At 48.5% G+C, this 12699-nt stretch overlaps 1 protein-coding gene across 1 annotated transcript in view; it reads right to left on the bottom strand.

Moving 5' to 3' along the window:
• CEND1 (cell cycle exit and neuronal differentiation 1) overlaps positions 1–10381 on the bottom strand; it is a 28778-nt gene extending 18397 nt beyond the window's left edge. Inside the window, exon 1 of the mRNA XM_015405587.1 lies at positions 10334–10381. The gene's annotated coding sequence lies outside the window, so the exon portion shown is untranslated. The remainder of the gene's footprint in view (positions 1–10333) is intronic.
• Between the last annotated feature and the right edge of the window lie 2318 nt (positions 10382–12699).

Below are 12699 nucleotides of genomic sequence, written 5' to 3' on the forward strand. Positions count from 1 at the left end.
CCCCCCCGAGTCTTATGGCTGCCTCTCTCAATCTTCCACTTGTCATTTTCATCCTGTCTCAGTCCACAGGATGTCTCCCTTTGCTTTTAAATTTCAACACAACCAAGAGTCAAAGGCCAGCAATGGTGCAGTCGCTTCATTCCAGAGACAGTGAGATAAGTTTGCCTTCAAGAAGGTTCATGCTGCACACTGACACCCCCCACGACATAGCCAATTAATCCAATGCGGCAGTCACTCAGGACATGGAAGAAGAAGAAGAAGAGAAGATTGGATTTATACCCCGCCCTTCACTACCCAAAGGTGTCTCAGAGCGGCTTACTCCTTTCCCTTCCCCTCCCCACAACAGACACCCTGTGAGGGAGGGGGGGCTGCGAGAGCTCTGACAGAAACTGCTCTTTTTCAAGGACAGCTCTTGCCAGAACTACGGCTTGCACAAGGTCATCCAGCCAGGTGCAAGTGGAGGAGCGGGGAATCAAACCCGGTTCTCCCAGATTAGAGTCCACGCACCTAACCACTACACCAAACTGGAAGGATCCTATGACCCTGCACTGCCTCACCACTGTTTGCAACTTGCAGTGGCACAAGCCAGGAAAAGCAGTGCTATCATATAACATTCTAGGTAAAGGTTCCCTTGCTCGAAAGCCAGTCGAATCCGACTCTAGGGTTGCAGTGCTCATCTCCGTTTCCAAGCCGAAGAGCCAGCGCTGTCCGAAGACGTCTCCGTGGTCATGTGGCCGGCATGCCTAAACACCAAGGCGCACGGAACGCTGTTACCTTCCCACCGAAGTGGTACCTATTTATCTACTTGCAATTTCTTGCTTTCGAACTGCTAGGTTGGCAGGAGCTGGAACTAGAGACGGGAGCTCCCCCCGTCATGCGGCACCCGGGTCTCGAACTGCTGAACTACTGACTTTCCACAGCCTGCAATTCAGCATCTTAACCACTTGAGCCACCGCAGCTCCTTTTTAACATTCTACATATTTCTTAAAAACTGGCCCTTTGGTCTGTCTTGTGGGTTATACATACTGTTAAACTGAAGTTTCAAACAATTTGTAGACTCTACAGGAAGAAGAATTAACCCTTGAAAGCAATTAGGATGTTACACATCCTTCATTGGAAACTGACAGGATGAGGGTTAGTTTCTCAAAACTGTGAAGAATTATTTGGGACAACCGATTCTTGGAAGAACGTTTCTAGTCAATGAGCATAACCACATGCATAAGTTCTGATCAAAAGGGGGGGGGGAAGATAACTACGTATAGATAATCCACAAGTTTAATACTAGGTAAAGGTAAAGGGTTTCCCTTGCTTGAAAGCCAGTCAAATCCGACTCTAGGGTTGCGACTTAACCACGACACCAAACTGGAAGGATCCTATGCAGTCTAATCCTATGGTTAGGGCAAGATGGCTGCCTCAGGAGACCCTGTGATAAAATACTTGATCAAATATCAAAATATTTTGTTAGTCAAGACCAGCTGATACTATCAAGTGAATAGGGGGGGGGGAGGAGGTACTGCATATGGATAGCATTGTACTGTAGGGGTAGATCGTTACATGTTTGAATGCTTGTGTGTGTGTCCCCCCCACACACACACACAAAGAGAGCAGTGACTCACATAAACTCATACCCTGCCACATATTTTGTTAGTTTCTAAGGTGCTACTGAACTTTTGCTCTTTTCTACTGACACAAAGAGTAATTCGAAATTGTAATTCGAAAACCAGTCTTTTGAAGAGATGCGTTCAGCCTGACCTCCTTCTTGACATGATTGTTTCTGAGCTCACTCCGTCATGCGGCACTCGGACTACTAAGGGACCAAATTGTCTATATCTGATTAACCAAAGGGCCACCTGTTTCCTGAGTCCACAGCCTCTGAACTCTTTTCCCATCACTAAGGCCTTCGCCCTTTGATAAAACTGAGGACAGGCCTTTCTTTCCAGACCTCTGTGTACCCCATTTCCCCCAAACAAACACGGCATTCAAGCCTTGAGGTAAGAAAGCCTTAGCCTTCTGGCCCAGAAGCTTAATGATAGGTAATGATAGGAGCTGCGGTGGCTCAAGTGGTTAAGATGCTGAACTGCAGGCTGTGGAAGGTCGGTAGTTCAGCAGTTCAAGACCTGGGTGCCGCATGATGGAGTGAGCTCCCATCTCTAGTTCCAGTTCCTGCCAACCTAGCAGTCCGAAAGCAAGAAATTGCAAGTAGATAAATAGGTACCGCTTCGGTGGGAAGGTAACAGCGTTCCGTGCGCCTTGGTATTTAGTCATGTCGGCCACATGACCACGGAAACGTCTTCGGACAGTGCTGGCTCTTCGGCTTGGAAACGGAGATGAGCACCGCAACCCTAGAGTTGGATTTGACTGGCTTTTGAGCAAGGGAACCTTTACCTTTTTAAGGGGGAAATGCCTCCCTTCCCAGTTTTGGCTGGAGCAACCTTCAGGAGGAGGAGACCTGCCCCCCTATGGCATTCATGGTTACCAGCTCTGGGTTGGGCAATACCTGGAGTTTGTGGGGGTGGATCCTGGGGAGAATTGGATTGGGGAGGGGAGATACCTCAGCAGGGTAAAATACCATAGAATCCACCATCCAAAGCAGCCCTTTTCTCCAGGGGAACTGATCTCTATTGTCTCCAGGGCACACCTGGAGATCCCCAGGCCCTGCCTGGAGGTTGGCAATCCTAATGCATCCCTGCCAGTGGTTGCCACCCATAGCTGGGGGTGGCAAGTAGGCTTTGTTCCCAGTACATTGTGGCACATGTGCAAGCTTTATCTTCCCCCCACAGGAATGCATGTCAGTCATGCATGTCAGAGAGGAGGTCCTATCACTGGTGGACAAGTTAAAACTGACAGATCACCAGACCCAGGTGGCATATATCCAAGAGTTCTGAAAGAACTCAGATGTGAACTTGTGGATCTCCTGATAAAAAATGCTACCACTGAAATCTGCCTTCGTTCCCGAAGACTGGAAGGTAGCTAATGTCACTCCCATCTTTAAAAAAGGTTCCAGAGGAGATCCAGGAAGTTACAGGCCAGAGAAGTTGGTGGAATCCATTATTAAAGAAACTGATAGACAACTTAAAAACTGATAAATCACCAGGCCCAGATGGCATACATCCGAGAGTTCTGAAAGAACTCAAATGTGAACTTGTGGATCTCCTGACAAAAATATGTAATCTTTCATTACAATCTGCCTCCATTCCTGAGGACTGGAAGGTAGCAAATGTCACTCCCATCTTTAAAAAGGGTTCCAGAGGAGAGCCGGGAAATTACAGGCCAGTCAGTCTGACGTCGATACCGGGTAAATTGGTGGAAACTGTTATTAAGGAAAGAATTAGTAAGCACATTGATGAACAAAACCTACTGAGGCAGACTCAGCATGGATTCTGTAAGGGAAGATCTTGTCTTGCTAACCTTTTAGAGGTCTTTCAGGGGGTGAACAAACATGCAGACAAGGGTGACTCAACTGATGTTTACTTAGACTTCCAGAAAGTTTTTTATAAAGATCTTCATCAAATAAACTCAGCAGTCATGGGATACGTGGACAAATCCTCTTCGGGATTAAAAACTGGTTAATTAACAGGAAACAGAGAGTATAATTGGGCAATTTTCACAGTGAAAGACGGTAAGCAGTGGGGCACTGTAGGGCTCAGTACTTTGTCCAGTGCTTTTTAACTTCTTCATTATTATTTGGAGTTGGGAGTAAGCAGCAAAGTGGCTAATTTGTGGATGACATGAAGTTGTTCAGGGCACTGAGAACCAGGGAGAACTATGAGGTGCTCCAGATGGACCTGTCGAGGCTGGACGAGTGGGCATCAACGTGGCATATGAGGTTCAGTGTGGGTAACTGCAAAGTAATGTGCATTGGAGCTTAAAAAAAAAAATCCGAACTATAAATATATGTTAACAGGGTCCGAACTGGCAGTAACTGACCAGGAGAGAGATCTTGGCGTTGAGGCAGATAACTCACTGAAGATGTTGACTCAGTGTGTGACTGGAATAAAAAAGACCAATGCTATGCTGGGGATTATTAGGAAGGGGATTGAAAACAAATCAGCCAGTATCATAATGTCCCTGTATAAATCTATGGTGTGACCTCATTTGGATCACTGTGTACAGTTCTGGTCACCACACCTCAAAAAAGATGTTATAGCATTGGGAAAGATGCAGAAAAGGGCAACTAAAATGGTTAACAGGATAGAACACATTCTCTATGAAGAAAGGTTAAAGAGGTTGGGGTTCTTTAACTTGGAGAAAGGACGACTGAGTTTACAAATTATGCATGGGATAGAGCAGGCAGAGGAAGAAGTACTTTTCTCCCTTTCTCACAGTACAAGAACGTGTGGGCACTCGAATTAATGACCAGTAGGCTTACAACAGATAAAAGGAAGTACTTCTTCACCCAAAGAGTAATTCACAGATAGAATTCACTGTCGCAGGAAATGGTGGTAGCTACAAGTACAGACAACTTCAAGAAGGGACAGGATAAACATATGGAGCAATGTTCATCAGTAGCTATTAGCCATTTGAAAGCAAGAAACTGCAAGTAGATAAATAGGTACCGCTTCGGTGGGAAGGTAACAGCGTTCTGTGTGCCTTGGTGTTTAGTCATGCCGGCCACATGACCACGGAGAAGTCATCGGACAGTGCTGGCTCTTCGGCTTGGAAACAGAGATGAGCACTGCCCCCTAGAGTTGGATTCAACTGGCTTTTGAGCAAGGGAAACCTTTACCTTTATAGATGGAACAGTATATCTGGGGCTGTGATGCTCTGTATTCTTGGTGCTTGGGGAGGGGGAAACAACCAGTTTGGTGTAGTGGTTAAGTGTGTGGACTCTAATCTGGGAGAACCGGGTTTGATTCCCCCCTCCTCCACTTGCACCTGCTGATGTGACCTTGGGTCAGTCACAAGCTCTGGCACAGCTGTTCCTGAAAGAGCAGTTTGTGTCAGAGTTCTCTCAGCCCCACCCACCTCACAGGGTGTCTGTTGTGGGGAGGGGAAGGGAAAGGAGTTTGTAAGCCGCCCTGAGACTCCAAGTGAAGGGCGGGGTATAAATCCAATCTCTTCTTCTTCAACAGTGGGAGGGCTTCGGGAGTTCTGGCTTTACTGGTAGACTTCCTGATGGCACCTGGGTTTTGGTTTTGGCCACTGTGTGACACTGAGTGTTGAACTGTATGGGCCACTGGCCTGATCCAATATGGCTTCTCTTATGTTCTTATCTTGTTATATGGGCAGAGGTATGGGAATGTCCTCAGGGACATCCTTGCTACAGGGCTCATACTTGCTTCCTACTCCTAGTGATCCCTGCCATTAAAAATCATGTGTGGCCATATCCACATAGCTTGTTTCTTGTGGATACACTAGAGGGGCAAGGGAGAACGGGTTTTTACAGAGAGAAAGAAAAGGGATTTGCATAATTGCTTGTTGCCTCTCCACCCATCTTTCTTTTAGCAGAAGCTAAATCTGGGTTGCTTCACTGGGAAACCAATTGCGTCATGACCTAGCCTTAAGGTTCCTGAAGCTTCTGGCGATTAGCATAAATCTTCTGCTGGTCTGTATAGATGCCATTTTGGAAGTTTACAGTTAATTAAGAAAACAAAAATTGAGCCAGCAATTTGGGGAGGAGGAAATACATTTGCCCAAGAGCCAGAATATGAGACTGTTCAGATAAAGAGAACCAATTGCTCGATGTTGCCATCTCAGAGAATTTTGCCCCAGAGGGAGGAGGCAGCTGTGCCGAGTGAATGCGGAAGAAGATGAGAAATGTCTGCCCATAAGGACGTATCACCTGACGTGCTGCTTTGCCTTTCCAGGTCTGTTACTGTCTCAAGATAAATCAACATGTAAGCGGTGGCTCAAGTGGTTAAGACACTGAACTGCAGGCTGTGGAAGGTCAGTAGTTCAGCAGTTCGAGACCCGAGTGTGCTGCATGATGGAGTGAGCTCCCGTCTCTAGTTCCAGCTCCTGCCAACCGAGCAGTTCGAAAGCAAGAAATTGCAAGTAGATAAATAGGTACCACTTCAGTGGGATGGTCACAGCGTTCCGTGCGCCTTGGTGTTTAGTCATGCCGGCCACATGACCACGGAAACGTCTTCGGACAGCGCTGGCTCTTCAACTTTGAAACGGAGATGAGCACCGCACCCCTAGAGTCAGACTCGACTGGCTTTCGAGCAAGGGAAACCTTTACCTTTAAGCCAGTCCGTATTGCCCTTTCCATCTCAGAAATGGGATCGTTCATACTTCACAACATCCAAGAGTTGTTCAGGAAAGCACGATCCATTCCCGGGGTTACTACAGATAAGCTTTTGCTAACATTGCAATAATGTAAAGCCAATATGGAAGCTGGTTTATCATGAACTAGTAAAGCTCTCTTTGTTGGAGGCACAAAACTGTCGTTCTACCAGCTGCACTTTGTGTATATACAAGCCACGGCCTGTGCCACCCCTTCCCCCTCCCTCCTCCCGTCTGTCAAATATAGAGAGTCACAAACCCATAAGAACAAAAACCCTCCAATCCCCATGCAACGGACGATGAACAATGGCCCCAATGAGTGTGAGAGCTCTGTTTAGCCTATCAGCATTCTTAATAACTGGCGACTTCTGTTTCCCCCTCATTGAATTCAGAGCTATACAATGCCCAGAGTGTGCCGTCAGCAACTCCCCCCCCCCCGTTTGCTCTGCCGTGGTAGACAAAAAGATTGGACAGAAGATCTTGCAAGGTTCTGAGTTTTACAGGCTGCTGATCGCAGGCACGGGCCCAAAGCTGATATGTCGCATTTGAAATTTAAGAAGACACTGCAGACAGAGATCCCAACTCGGCTCGACGAAGGGACCTTTAGAAGAGAGCGGAACAAGCTCCTCCCAGGATGAGCATGGAGAGCCCAGGCCGGCCGGAAATCTTCTGAACCAGGCGCTTTTCTCCTGCCGGCGCCCTGATAATGCCAAGAAGCAACTTTGCGGGAAGCATATGAGCATCATTGACTCATCAGCACACCACGGTTCATAGTGGGTTATTTATACCAAAGTTACGGGGTGGGGGGGAGAAAAGGAATGAACGCGAGCCTGCAAAATCTTTCTTCCGTCTGCTGCACTGAGCTCTTCCTCAAAGGCCTGAGCAAGGAGGATGGAATACGCCGCCAAGGTCTGAAGCTTTCCAAACTGTGCCAATGGTAAAACTCCAGAAGAGTGTGTTGGGGGGCAGGGGCCTTAAAGGAAAGAGACTGCTAAATAATGCCAGGTTTCTAGGAGGCCCTTTAGCATTCCACGCACATCTTTACAAGACAAGGGTACAAGTAGCTTTTGGAGTACCATCCAGCTCTTATTGGTAGAAGGTCATAGAATTTAAGACCAGGAAGGTCAAACATTCAGTGTGGCTAATAATAATAATCAGGAGCCATTTCCTGCAGGAGCGCACAGGAGCGGAGCTCCGGCAGTAAAGAGCCCAGGGGGCGGGCATATGCAACAAGCCCCAACCCCTGCTCCCAGCAGCCCTTAGTCAGAGCAAGAAGCAGCCAGGTAAGTTGCAGAGCTCCCCCCGCCCCGGTCCAAAACAGTCCAGTGGCACTTTTAAGACCAAGTTTTATTCAGGTACAAGCTCTCCCTCCTCTGCCAGGACAGATCTGCATGTTTCCCCCCCTCCCCAAATAGCTAGCAATCTAAAATAGTCCAGTGGAACCGAAGCGGTGGGTGTTGCCTTCTGACACATGATGTCAGGGGGTGTGGCATATGCAAATAAGTTATGCTAATGTGTTCCTGCACCTCTTTTTCTATGAAATGACCCCTGATAATAATAATAACACCCATCAATGAAAGCAGGCATTAGCTTCAGCAACACTAGCCATAATGGCAGAGAAAAAGCACGTGGCCCCAGTCTTCAGTGCCTCTGTGAGTGAAGATGATGATGCAAACCAAGCTGCAGTCCCCAGTCCCACTGCTTTTTATCTAAACTATACACCTTGATACATCGACATGAATCTGAAAATAAACCTGCTGGATCAAAATGCAGAAGGAAGGGACACACCCAGAGGGCATTAGGTACTATTCACATAAATGGAAAACCAGCCCTGGACCGAGAACGTGTTGCATGGATTTCAAAGGGGTTTCGATTGCGCCACACTGAGTCCCATTGTGTGCTAGCTAGGTGGTACTCTGAATCTGTGATATAGCTGGTTCTGTGAGAAATGCTATGGAACGGAAGTGTTCTGGAAGCAAAAAGGGGCCTTAATTGCCTCATATGGATCAGCAGTACATGTTCTGAAATTAGGGAGAGTCCCTCAGAATAAAAGACCTTTGGCAATCCTAACCTCAGGCAGGGCTCTTTTTGTAGAAAAAGTCCAGCAGGAACTCATTAGCATAATAGACCACACCTAATAGCAGAAACGCATAAGCATATTAGGCAACACCCCTGACAACATAGCTAATTAGCATATTAGGCTGCACCCCCATGTTACCAGAAGTGTGGTCATCCAGCCACACCCACCTTTTGCTTCTTATTCTGTTTACCCTGTTTGTTGTCAAAACCCAGGGCTTTTCCTTTGCATGTTAGGCCACACACCCCTAACGTAGCCAATCCTAATGAGTGTCTGCTGTTGGGAGTGGCCTATTATGCTAATGAGTTTCTGCTGGGCGTGGCCAACTCAGGAGCCAGCCGGAACTCCGTTCCTGTGCGGTCCTGCCCAAAAATAGCCCTGCTAACCTAGGAAAGTAGATTTTCAGAAATTCATAATACTGACATTCCCTTACCTCCTTTGATGCTGCAACTATAGCATGCTCACCACTCTTGAAAAGCCAGCCCTTGTTTCGGGTCTGAAATGGGAGCTGAATTCCCCTGGTAAATTTATACATCCTGGATGTTTGGGAAATGGAGCAGTGAACTCATTTTAAAAAAGCTAAATCAACAGGTATTTTCCATTATAATGGGAAGCAGGTGAACAGAAGGAAAGCAGCCTTATTTAAAGGATAGCAGAAATATCCTGCATTCAGCACTGTACTCTAATTCAACATGCACTTAGCAGATTGGTATTCTTTAGGACGATCAATGTATCAGGGCCCACTGGCAGCCAAGGGCAACAACCACGGTGCCACTCTGCATTTCCCACTTCCCCGTCTATTTTTATAACCTCTGCTGCCAGTCTGAAGAAAGCTATGATGCAGTAAGCATCATTAATCTACTGCTTTTGTCAGAATAGAATGGCATGCATGCATGTACGCACACACAGCTAGCACAAAGCAGGGGGAGAAGCCCAACCCTAAGGTTATCATTCCAAAGGAGGAAATTTTCGACAGGATGCAAGGAATGGAACGGATCAAGTCCCAGTGTTGGTTTGGCACCAGTGTTCCCTCTAAGCTGAGTTAGTGTGAGCTAGCTCACAGTTTTTTAGCCTCCAGCTCAGACATTTTTGTCTTAGCTCAGGAAAGAGGGCTCCAGAGCAAACGTATTCAGGTAGCAGCCATATCGCTGGCTCACAACTTTAATGGCAGTAGCCCACACAGTAGAATTTTTACTCACAAGGCTCCGCAGCTTAGTGGGAACGTTGTCTGGCACCCTATTTACAGCATTAATAGCTAATCAAACAGAACAACAAAGCTTTGATCCCAAAAAACAAAAACCACAAAAAAAACCCAGCATAAAATTAACAAAACTGTGCAGGCCTGGAAAACGTGCCGCTTGAAACGAAGAGACTTGGGCGGAGCCGAGTCCCTAAAGGCAATCGAAATAAATCTCCAGGACTTCTGAACATGCCATCCGCCTTGCTTTTAAAACCGAAGGTCTAAACAGCTGTCCCTGTGGGGTCCTGCCAGCCTGCTCTAGTCCATATCCATTTCTTAGGGGTGGGCGGTAAACTGTCCCCACAGAAGGATCACCTTGCCCAGAATGCGCCCTAAACATTCCTGGCCAAGCATGACGCACAACCGCCGCTAGCTGCACAATGGCCAAAGGCAGCGGCGCTCTGCCACATCATCCCCGGGTTAGCGGAGGCGACGTCGGCCTCCCCGCTCCTCCTGGGGATGCTCAGGCCAACCCTCTGACCTTGAAGGAACAAGACGTGAGCCGGGAGCTGCGGGTGCAACGCAGTCCAAACGAGTCTTGTTGGTCGCCGGCCCGACTGAGGGCCCGAGTGCACCAGCGGTGGTGGTGGTGGGGGGGGGGGGCCCGGCTGAAAAGCCCTTGCCAGGGGGCAGCCCCGTGGCCCCGCTGCCTGGAGATGCGCGCACCCCTTCTCACCTGGCACGCCGCGCCTTCGCCAGCCTCCCTCCCCACTGCGGACGCCTCTCGGCCTCTCGGGTTCTTCTGTCCCCCACAAGGAAGCCGAGAAGGGGGGGAAACACCCCACACAAACCTTGATTCCCACCTGCCGTGTCCCGAAGTCACACCTGGGAAGCTGGACGTTCCGCAGAGCGAGAGGAGAAAACGGAGGCAGAGCCCAGCGGAGGGAGGGAGGGAGGGAGGAGAACGTGCCCTGGGAGTTTCCCACAATGCCTCGCCGCAGACCCTCATCAAGGGAGGCGGGAGGTGGGGCAGGGGGCGGAGCCAGGGAGCGGGAAGGGAGGAGGAGAGGCTGGCGAGTCTCGGGCCCTCGCGGGGCGGAGTGCTCGCCCCCTGCCGAGTGGGCTGGCGCGAGCTGCGTCGCTGGAGCGGACCGTGGGCTCCTCTCGCTGGCTGGGAGGGCGTCGTGGCAATCCAGCGGTCCCGGGTGAGGAGCAATGCTCCCTCTAAGCTGTGGGGTCTTGCGAGCAAAAACGCTACTTGCAGTGTGCCCTCTAAGCTGAGTGAGTGTGAGCTAGCTCACAGTTTTTGAGCCTCCAGCTCACACATTTTTGTCTCCGCTCAGGAAGGAGGGCTCCAGAGCAAACTCATTTAGGCAATAGCCAAATTGCCCGCTCACAACTTTAATGCCAGCAGCTCACAAAGTAGAATTTTTGCTCACAAGAACCCACAGCTTAGAGGGAACATTGTTTGTGGGCTACTGGTGTTAAAGTCGTGAGCCAGAGATTTGGCTGCTGCATCAATCAAGTTTGCCCTGGAGCCCCACTCCTTCCTGAGCGGAGACCGAAATGTGTGCGCCGGAGGCTATAAAACTGTGAGCTGGCTCACACTCACTCAGCTTAGTGTGGTGAGGCGTGCTGGTGTAAAAGGCTGAGAATGTGGAGTAGGTGGTGCCCACTGCCCAGTGGCTCTTAACAGGAGCCCCGAGAGCAATGTCTGCTGCTGATAGGTAGGGAAGGCCAGTGGCAGTCAGACTGAGGATCCAAAAAAAAGCACTCTATAAATAAGGCAATCAAAGGCACTATGCTGAAGTGCAAAGGAACAAAGACTATTTATATAACACAAATGTGTACAAACAGATACACTGCAGTGTATACATATGTCATACAACAACACAGAGTGTACAAAAGAAGCCGGCCCACAGGACATAGGACGAAGAACTGACCTCCGCATTTCAGACTGCAGCTGGTGGACTCCAGTTCTGAATGTCTGCATAAAACACTTCATGCAGATCAAAACCTAGCCTAGGAAGGAGAAAGATTCTACTCGTCTCCTCTTTGCTTGTTTTGCTGGTTTTCTGTTTGAAGGAAGCATTTTAAAATATGAGCTGCAGTCTGCAGTGGTACAATCACTGGGGTTTATAAATGAAATAAAGGGGGGGAAAGGACCAGCCACACACAATAATTTCAGACGGGGCAGATTTTCTCATCCTTGCATGCCAGTTGCAGTTATCTGCTAACTATATCCCACAGCACGGCAACAAGCCCGTAGGACGGCCAGTGTGTTATCTAACTAGGATCTGGGAGACCCAGATATAAATCTCTACTCTGCAATGGAAGCTTGCTAGGTGATATTGGGCCGGTCATACACACATTCAGCCTAGCCCTCCCTCACAGGGTTGTAGCTTTATGAATAAAATGGAGAAGGGGGAAAAGATAAGTAAACTGTTTAATGTCCCCTTTGGGGAGAAAAGTGAGATATAAATGAAATAAATTAACATCATTTCTATTCAGGCAGTCAGGCTATAATAAGGAAACCGGAAATTTTATTTAGGTATGTGTATCCATCTTTCAGGAGCTGCGGTGGCTCAAGTGGTTAAGATGCTGAACTGCAGGCTGTGGAAGGTCAGTAGTTCAGTGGTTCAAGACCCGGGTGCCGCAAGACAGGGTGAGCTCCTGTTTCTAGTTCCAGCTCCTGCCAACCTAGCAGTTCGAAAGCAAGAAATTGCAAGTAGATAAATAGGTACCACTTCGGTGGGAAGGTAACAGCGTTCCGTGCGCCTTGGTGTTTAGTCATGCCGGCCACATGACCACGGAAACGTCTTCGGACAGCGCTAGCTCTTCGGCTTTGAAACGGAGATGAGCACTGCAACCCTAGAGTCGGATTCGACTGGCTTTTGAGCAAGGGAACCTTTACCTTTACCTATCCATCTTTCCTCTCCAGTGGAGATCCAAAGGGACTTGCAACATCATCCTTCCCTCCTTTTTATCCTCACAACTGTAGTGTCCTGGGAACCGCCACGAGGCGGTGGCCAGGCGAGCAGAGCTTGATTCCTAAAGAACAATAGAGACGAGGCTCCTAAGGTTCACTAGGGGAACCAATAGGAACCTTGGAGGGGAATTCAAACCCCCCAATGGGATCCAGGGGTGCTCCCTTGGATATGTATATAGTTGGCCACATGGCCCTTTGTCTTTGTCTTTTGTAGTGTGAAGTACTGAG

The sequence above is a fragment of the Gekko japonicus genome, unplaced genomic scaffold, assembly GCF_001447785.1.
Source record: "Gekko japonicus isolate JY-2015 unplaced genomic scaffold, Gekko_japonicus_V1.1 scaffold3036, whole genome shotgun sequence".
NCBI lineage: Eukaryota > Metazoa > Chordata > Lepidosauria > Squamata > Gekkonidae > Gekko > Gekko japonicus.